Below are 10087 nucleotides of genomic sequence, written 5' to 3' on the forward strand. Positions count from 1 at the left end.
TTCAGGAAACAAAACAAACATCCCTGTCCTTGTGCAGCTTACATTTTGGTGGCTTATTGTCTTCCTTTAATATTAGAGACTTTGTTAATGTGTTTGGTGAGCCTCAGCTCCCTGCCCATGCGTAAGAATAGGGTCCAAAAAACCCAATGGGAAGTTGTATGTATGAGGGAGAGCTTGTCATTCCCTATCTTTACTGTAAGGGACATGGCCAGCCTGTTTCCTTGGAGAACTTCTGATGTCAGCGTGTCTGGATCTTCTGTAAGATTCACCCAGGGTCGATCTTCCAGCTCCCTGGCTGTTAAGTCTAAACCTGATGGCCAGCCTTCTGCAGACAGAGCAGGGAAATATTCAGTATGTTAAGTTTCATCCAGTCCTTCATTTTCAGGCTAATGTCTAGAGATTCTCTGTTTTACCCTTGTGGAGACCAAGTCTCCAGTGGTTTCTGCTGGCTTACACTTCAGCTTTCTGGGCTGCTAAACCTGTTAACATTGCACCGTCTGTTTTCTGCCATCTAAAGTTTAGTGCTAAAGTCTTCTCTACTATTCCCTTTGTCCTCTGGGTTTCTGCCTTTAAAAATATCCCTCTAGAAATATTTTAGTAATGTTTTAGGAGGAAGCAGAGCTAAAATGTATGTGTTCATTCTGACATTTTTAGCAGTCCTCTGAATCCTTAGTGGATTTTTTTAGAGGATGAAGAAATTAAAGTTCTTTCGTCCCTACTATGGGCCAGGACAGAGCTGGGCATTTTTTAAAGTTTTTATTTCGATTCCAGTTAGTTAACATACAGCGTTGTATTGGTTTCAGGTGTACAATATAGTGATCCCCCACTTTCATACAACACCCGGTGCTCTTCATGGCAAGAGCATGCCTTAATCGCTGTCACATGTGTCACCCCCTCCCACCCACCTAGAGCCGGGCATTTTTACGTATACTATTGAACTTAATCCTCATAACAATGAATTCTTTGGCAATGAGAAGAAAGGCTCAGAGAGATTAGTTAATTTGATGATGACTGATTTAATTCCTCTTAGAAATCACTGGCTAAACAACTATTAAGTGCCTCATTCTGTGCAAAGTGCAGAGGATGAAGGAGTTGATGTTGACATTCAGTCATCTGAACCCAAACTTGGGAGCATCCTAGACTCTTACCGTTGTTGTTTCCATCTCCTACCTCTTTTACCTCCTCAGTATTTCTCGCCTCTGCCCTCCCCTGCTTCCCAGAGAGCGCTGCCTTGGTTCAGGGGCTTTGAGACCGCTTTTCTGGACCTTGCAGTAACATACTACCTGGACTTCATACCTCCAATTGTGCCGCTCCCTCTGCAGCCAAGGTGGTCTTTCTGAACTGCAAATCTAACCACGTTACTCTTTTGCTTAAAACCTGCACGCAGTGGACAGTACTACTGCGTGCCGATGTCCGGCACAGCTGCCTGGCAGTTATCTGCTCTCAGGGAAGAACCTAATTTGTCTCTGAGTCTTCGGCACTTAGTGCAGGGCCTAGCATCCTAGTTAGCCTCCATAAATGTTCACTGAACTGGACAAAACATAATAGTTGAAGACGTCATGAGCTTACACTCCACCTCTTAGGTGGATTGGAATCCACTAGGATTCCAACCCAGATCTGATGACGCCAGGTCTCCAGATGGCTTCCCTGTTGAGTCCAGTGGTGGCACCCATTTACTTGTAGTCTTCCCGCTCCTTGCTCTTTGGATGCCCTCAGTGGGGTCTGTCCCACTGCCCTCCAGGCCTTTCTCTGCTCTCATCCTTGGTCTTCTCCTTCTCCATCCATAGAGAAAAAAGCAAAGTACTGAGCCTGATATTTTATCCAAATACCAAGAGGGTGAGAAAGGAAAGAGCCACAGTTCTTTCCCCTTGGCCACGGTAGGAAATCCACCCACTGTGTCTTAGGGTGGCCTTGGAGGCTCAGCTGTTTTTTTTTTTTTTTTTTAAAGATTTTATTTATTTATTTGACAGAGAGACAGCGAGAGCAGGAACACAAGCAGGGGGAGTGGGAGAGGGAGAAGCAGGCTTCCTGCCGAGCAGGGAGCCCGATGTGGGACTCGATCCCAGGACCCTGGGATCATGACCTGAGCCGAAGGCAGACGCTTAACGACTGAGCCACCCAGGCACCCGAGGCTCAGCTGTTTTATGTTCTGAATCTTCCAGAATTGTCCACGCATTTCACCTCCACCCTAGGAGCAGTTGATTAGATCGTCAGGGGACAGGGAAGGATAGAAAAAGTTTATTTGGTTTTAGCATTACCCATATAGTATTAGGTGGGAATTTCCAAGAAATTATGTGGCAATGACGTTATAACTTTCACACGATGGCTGGAAACAACATTATAAAAATATTACCTAACACAACTCCATATGGACATATGAAATTTCATTCCATTTTATACATGTAATTAAGCAGCCCACATAATGAAGTACTGTGTGTGCAAAGAAGGAGATGCCTTTTGTAGGTGAAAGATAGCTGGGGCAGGAACAACACTCACATTTTAAAGGGAGAATAATCAAGCAAGGGTGGCTAAAAATTATTGCACTTCATTTTCTAAACAACTTAAACTTGATGAATTTTTCTCCTTAAAGCTAGTCTTCTGGTTGTAAGCAAGACAAATACATTCAATATCCTTCTGCTAAAATACTCTCCCACCCTGTTTACTAAAGGTGGTGAGTAGAAAACGTTCTGAGCTCGGGATCATACAGAGCTAGGTTTAAATCCCAGATTGCCACTTACTGGCAAAGTGACCTTGGGTAATGGGCTAAGCCAGTGCTACTCAGAATGTGGTCCTTGAAACTGCATCAGCATCTAGGGGTTTCCCAGAAATTCAAATTCAAAGGCACCACCTCAGGCCTACTGAATGTGAGTCTCTGATGGTGGAGACCAGGAATCTGTTTTTAAACAAGCCCTCCAAATGCACACTAAGAATGAGAGCCACTCACTTGAATTATCAACCTCTCAATTCCCTTCCCTATCAATGGATCCTTTATGGCAGAAAACCCAACACCAAATAGCTTAGAAGGAACAGGAATTCACTGGTATATGGAACCAAAATTCAGAGTTGGAACTACCTTCCCATGAGGCTCGCTCCAGTGACTCCGTGTCATGCAGGGTCCCTTTATTTTGAGTTCCTGACATCCTGGCATAAAAAGGGCTCAAAAGGGAGATTCAGCTGAGGTCTGAAGTTACAGTTTTTGCAGACCTCAGTTTGAAACCCGACATTCAATCATTCACATGTTTACCGAGCAGCTCCCCCATGTCTAACATCGTGTGGATGATGAGACCCGACACTAAGCTGCTCTGCACCCCCCCAATATTCACTGGCTTGCAGGTCCCCAACACACTGTGCTATTTCGTGCCTCCTTGCTTCTGAATGAGTTGTGCATTTTTTTTCTGAATTGCCCTTCTTTGCCAGGACCACTGGGGGAACTCCCCTTTCTCGTTCAGAAACTACTTGGACATGGACTCCTTTCTAAAGCTCTCCTCAGCTCCCCTGCCAGCAATAATCTCCACTCATTGTGCTCCCAAGGCCCCTGCCATGTGCTCTTCCCTCTGCCTGGGGTCCCTGGGGCCAGTATGTGTGTATATGATCTGCCTTCCACCCTAGACAGTGAGCTCCTTGAGGGCACAGCCCTTGTCTCATCATTTAAAAACTTCTAGCCCCTGGCACAGGGCCCAGCACAAAGCAGAGGCTTAACAAATCGTATTGAACCCAACTGATCCTTCTCAGAATTGTGGGTATCAGTGGAAGGCCAGGCTTAACACTGTGCAGGACACCGTGAAAGATACAAGCCGTTAACCTGCAGCTTCCATGGAGCTCACAGAAGACCAGTTAGTTCAATAGCAGTTTGAAGAGGCTCAGCAGTGATCTAGACTGGAGCAACACTGTCCAACAGAACTTTCTGCAATTAAGGAAACGTTCTCTATCTGTGCTGACTCCTACACTAGCCACTAGCCACATGTGGCCATGCAGCCCTCAAAATGTGATCCGTGGAACTGGGGAGTGGAATTTTCAATTTTATTTAATTTTACTTAATTTAAATGTCAATAGCTATATGAGGCCATCAGCTACCATCTTGGACATTGCAGATGTCCAGGGTGACTTAGAGTAATGTGGTGAAAAGGGGAGTGCAGAGATTATTCTATAAGTAGCAGCATATACTGAAGCATGTCCGGGAACCTTCAGGCAACCCTAGCCACACCCTCCAAAGCAGTCTCAGTGCCTGCCTGCCTCCCAGTTCTGCCCTCAAGGCCCAGGGGCTGCCAGGTTCTCAGCATCATGTGACATAGCAGATGTCAACAGCCTTGGAAGCTGGATTCCAATAATCAATTCTAAAGGCATCCTCTGGGGCTAAATTGGAATACAATGAATTATGCCAAGAGACATCCATATTTCTATCCTTCCCTTTAAGAATCTGTTCCCCCAACCCAGGAAAATTCCAGGGGGCCTATGAATTACAAAGGTGCTGAAACATTGTATAGGCTTTGTGGGAACTTGGAAACCCACAGAGGCAAACACCTCGGGAAGAGTCTGTGTGAGATGTACTCAGCGAAGTCTGAGGGTAATGCTACGCTCCTGGGGGCTGGTGGATGGGGAGCTATCTAGTCTCTTTTTGGGGCTCCCTAAAACAGTAAATAGAGGAAGCAACCTTCGAGAAGAACCTTCCCCACCAAGACCTCTCAGCCATCTGTACAAGCAGAAGCTGGTGTCTGAATGCCCCTCATCCTCGGTGCGGAGGGCCTGACCTGTCTGGACTGGGTTCCCCAGATGGGACCAGAGGGATGGGGATCATCTCCTGACAGCCAGTGAGCTGAGAACTGAGAAGACAACCGGGGCTAATGGAGGACAATTTGGAACTGACAAGTCTGGGAGGGGGAGGCTGGGACCAAAAGTGGGTAAAGACTGGAGCCAGGGGTCTGGGAGACAGGCACTAGTGGGCTGGAAGCCAACAATGGACATGTGTGTGGTGTAAGACAGAGATGATACGAGTCCTGAGTGAGTTAGAACAAATGTCAGTCCTAATAGGCCACTGAGTAAAACGGTAGTTTTGGAGGAAGAAACAAAAATAAAAACAAAATGATAATGAATGCACACATTGACTATAAGAAGCATACAGTGAATTATATTGATTGCTTTTCAAAACTTAAACCAACCTTGCATTCCTACAATAAACCTCACTTGATAATGATGTGTTTTTCTTTTTATATGTTGTTAGACCTGATTTGCTAATATTACGTTAAGGATTTTTGTGTTCATATCCATGAAGGATATCAGTCTGTGATTTTTGATTTCTTGTAATGTCTGTGTCTTTGTAATGTCTCTGTCTGATTTTGGTATCTGGGTAGTGTCAAACTCTTAAAAATGAGCTTGGGTAAGCTTCGGTTTATCTTTTCTCTTAAATATTAAAGAACTTGCCAACTACATCTCTGGCCCTAGAATTTTCTTAGGGAGAAAACTTTTAATTATAAAATCAATTAATTTAAAGGATAAGGAACTATTCATATTTTCTATTCTTTTTGAGTAAGTTTGGTAATTCATATTTTTTAAATGAATTTGTCCTCTTTATCTTTTTCAAATGTATATTCTTTTGTGTGTGTATGTGTGTGTGTGTGTATGTGTTTATTCAATCCATTTAAACTAAAAAAAAAAGGCAGTTTGCCCATTTCTCCTCCCACCCTCACTCTCCACCTCTGGAAACCACCAATCTGTTGTCTCTATCTATGAGCTTGGTACTTAGTAAAATTCTACATATAAGGGAGATTATACACTATTTGTCTTTCTGACTTAATTCGCTTACATAATAACCTCAAGATCCATTCACGTTGTTGCAAATGGCAAGATTTCATTTTTTTATGGCTGAGTAATATTCCATTTATTATCCATTCATCCATCAATAGACATTTAGGTGTTTCCATATCTTGGTTATTGTAAATAATGCTGCAAAGAACACAGAGGTGCAAATATCTTTCCAAGTTAGTGTTTTCATTTTTTGTGGATAAACACCCAGAAATAGAATTGCTAGATCATGTGGTAATTCTATTTTTAGTTTTTGAAAAACCTCCATATTGTTTTCCATTATGGTTGCACCAATTTACATCCCTACCAACAGTGCACGAGTGTTCCTTTGTCTCCACATCCTCACCAACACTTGTTATTTCTTGTCTTTTTGTCAATAGCCAATCTAACAGGTGTGAGGTGATATCTCTTGTGATTTTGATTTGCATTTCCCTGGTGATTAATGACTGAGCATCCTTATGAAAAGATGTACCTGTTGGCCATCTGTATGTCTTCTTTGGAAAAATATCTACTCAGATCTTCTGTTCATTTTTTTTAAATCAAATTGGATTTTTTCTGCTGTTAAGTTGCATAAGTTCTTTATATATTTTGGATATGAGGCTCTTATCAGATATAGGATTTGCAGTGATTTTCTCCCATTAGGTAGGTTGGCTTTTCTTTTGTTGACGGTTTCCTTTGTTATGCAAAACTTTTTAGTTTGATGTAGTCTCACTTGTTTATTTTTGCTTTTGTTGTTTTTGGCTTGGGTGTCAGATTACAAAAAGTCACCACCAAGACCTATGTCAAGTTGCTTACCACCTATATTTTCTTTTAGGAGTTTAAAGTTTTAGGTCTTACACTCATTTAGTCTTCATTCAAGTCTGTAATCCCTTTTGAGTTGTGTATTTTGTACAACGGTGGTCCAATTTCATATTTCTGCATGTGCCTGATGAAATTTATGTTACTGATCAAAAGTCAGAGTCTTTGCATATTTCCTTATTATCCTTCCCTCTTTCATTCTTGATATTTGTAGCTTTTGTTTTCTCTTCTTTTTTCCTGTTCAGTCTCACTAGAAGTTTATCAGTTTTATTGATCTTTTCAGGAATGAGCTTTTGGTTTTATTGATATTTCTCAATTGCTTGTCTGTTTTCTATTTCATCGATTTCTACTCTTATATTTATTATTTCCTTCCTTCTTCTTACTTTGGGTTAAAAGCTTTTCAAACTTTACATATGTGGTTCCCTCTTAATGGAACCCTCTTCCCCAAATCTTCTCTCGTTCGTTCTTACCTGCCCTTCAGTAGACTTACTCATCACTTTATAAAGGATGCCTGTGAAAGCCTCCTCAGCAGAAGAGACAGACTAGGATTGGCTGAATCGATGGCAACTTTGGCTGTCACTTTGCTGGCATGGAGAGGAATGGGGAGTTAAGTTCTTTAGAAGCCCGAGGAGCAGGCTATTCTGGGGCCGTGGCTAGCCAACACTAAAATCCCCACGAATTACCTGGGAAGCATTTTAAATGATACCCACTTCTTTGTTTTTGTTCATTTCATTTATTTATTTATTTTTGAGATTCCTTTCCAATATCTTTTTGGACTAATTTCAATATCTCCTTTCCCTGGTCACATCGGGCCCTTACTAGGGAAAAAGCCAGATGCATCAGAAAGGCAAATATTGGCTCACATGCGCTTGAGAGTTTTCTGCATGTTTTAAGCAGGTGCTGGTTTTGATTTTTAAAAATGCTGCATTCAAACATTGTTTATATTGATTACTGAGGTTTTTAGATACTCTCTTAAATTTTACACCTAAAGCAAGTGCTTCACCTGCCTCCCCCTAGTCCCGTCCCTTAGGGAATGCACAGATAAAGTACGTATAAAGTACAGAATGGGACTCAGAGCACGCCTGAAATGCAGTCCCCAAGGTCATTGCCATAAATTCAGTAGGGCTAAGTGAGTGGTGACAGAGTGAGGAAGCTCAAGACAGGAGTGCCACCTCTGCCTTGGGGAGCAAAGAGTTGATGATATTCGAGCAGGTCGTGATGACAGAGTAGGAGTTCATCAGGCAGAAAAGGGGGGAGGGTCTTCCAGGAAAATTTTTTGGAAACCAGCAAGACATTCTGCGTGTCTAGAGCCAGGATGGGTGGAGTGGCCTGATGGCAGATGAGGTGGCTTCGTGTGGAAGTCGCTGACCTCTGTGGAGCACACTGCCTTAGCCTCAGTTTCCAAGATCACACAGAAGAAACTATAACCTCCTCTGGAGGAACTGAGTGAGATGGTGACTCTGAACTCTGGAATCTGTAAGGGTGTGCTGGTGAGTCATTATGTAATAAGATTCCCTCACACTCCGTGATCACTCCATCTTCCTGCCTGATTTGAGGATGACCTCTGCATACAAGTTCATATCGGACGGGGAAGCCATCATGACCCTGAAAAAGCAACTTCACCGAACTGAAGGGGAAGAGAAGACAACCACAGCCCAGCAGAGTACTGAGAAGTAGGCTGTCCCCTCTTCCCTTCTTGCCCTGAAGCCTCCTCCCCAGACTTCTCCATGTATCAGGACTGTCCCCAGAATCTCGTCCTGGCACCGACCTCCATGGGCTCCATCACCATGATCCTGTCCTTGCTGCCCATGCCTCCAGGAGCAAGCCGGACCGTGCGGTGGCGGGGAGGGGACAGGGACACACCCTCTTTGTTTCTCAAGGAGATGCCACAGATGATTCAGCAAAAGTTGAAGCAAATCACAGCAGGCACAGCGAGCAATGAGAGCAAACGTGCTGCCCTCCACTAGCTGAGCACAGCCATCAGCATGTTACCCACTCCACCCCCAGGGTGTCACGGGTTTATTCGGTTGTCGCGCACGTCCTGGGGGGCACACTCAGCTGTTGGACCGCTCATTCACACGGGCACCCCGTGAGACCTTCTGCACTTGCTCAACGCCACCTACACTCGTTGCCCTCATGCTCGGGGTGGCCAGCCTCCAGGACTGAGGTGCTGCCAGGAGGAGTGGGGGGCCAGGGGGTGGGTGAGGAGAGGACCCTCGTTTTCCTGTCTCAGGGAAGTGCTGTCATATTGTTGGGTGTCTTGTTTTTCCTTTTCCCTTTGCCTCTACCTACTGAGTCACGGAATAACTTCCACGAACTACTTGCTCTTCCAAGGGCTCTTCCTCCCCCTCTTTCTTCCCCTGATTCCTTTACACCGCAGCTTGTACCACGGTCCATTCTGGAACTAATTTACGTGCACGTCGCTTTAGAGTTTCTGAACCTCCCTTGAACCTCACAGAGATGAGGAGACAGGACAGCAAACTGCCCTGTACACGCTCACGCAGAACAGAGCATGTCTGTTGATTTTGCCACCTGCTGACCTATGACCACACCATCTACTCTTCTCCCGGTTGTGGCCCTTCCCCTTCTTTGGGACTAGGTCTACCACTGCCTAGCTCCCTGGCTATGTTTTCTCATCTGTAAAATGGGAGCCATTCCACTAGTATCCATGGCCAGAAGACGGGAAACCCAGAAAATTGATAAATCTGTATTTCAAAGGTATGGGCTTTAAACACTGTTTAAACATATATTCCTTTAGTAGGAGTAGTTTACGGGATGGGGGTAGTTTAGTAGAGGAGGCTGAGATTTCCCTTGGCCAGGAGAGGGTGGGCCTTGGTTGGTACTCTGCAGGGCTCTGGCCTCCAGGCCCCTCCGATATTACTCGAGGAGGTTTGGGAGGTGGGGGCGCCTTATGACAGAAGAATAAGTTTACACTTCTCTCTGTGTGGGGACCTCAATTAGCTTTACTTTTCTAGTGTATTCTAATAATTTGTAGTGCCCCTTAAAGATGGGCACTAAAGATGGGCCTGGCTGAGCTTCACTGAGAGGATTAGATAAGAAGATGCATGGGACATGCAGAGCGGTGCTGGGCACATAGTAGATGATTCATTAAAAAAAAGGGCGGCATGGGGGTGGGGTAGTTGAGGCTAGAGTGTAATTGCCCAGCCCAGAGCAGAGGAGTTCAGTGCTTGCCCCAGGCTCTGTATTCACAAGCCCTGCTGGGCCAGACTGGCCTTGCCTCCCACGGCGAGGAGACCACTCTGATTTTCCAAACGAGAGACTCTCTGAACCCCCAGGGCCAACAGAGATCCTGCTTGCCACCCGAAGGTGGATGGTTTGGCTGCCGAGTTCCCCGAAAATTGGTTCTGCATGTTGCCGACATCAGGCCGAACGTTTGCTCAGCACACAGCCGAGAGGGCCCTCCAGGGAGGCTGAAACCCCACACCAGCCCCACCATCCGCCCCCAGCCATAGGCTGCCAAGCCGCTGCC

This window comes from Leptonychotes weddellii, chromosome 11 (genome assembly GCF_054177405.1).
Source record: "Leptonychotes weddellii isolate Sample4059 chromosome 11, ASM5417740v2, whole genome shotgun sequence".
Taxonomy (NCBI): Eukaryota; Metazoa; Chordata; class Mammalia; order Carnivora; family Phocidae; genus Leptonychotes; species Leptonychotes weddellii.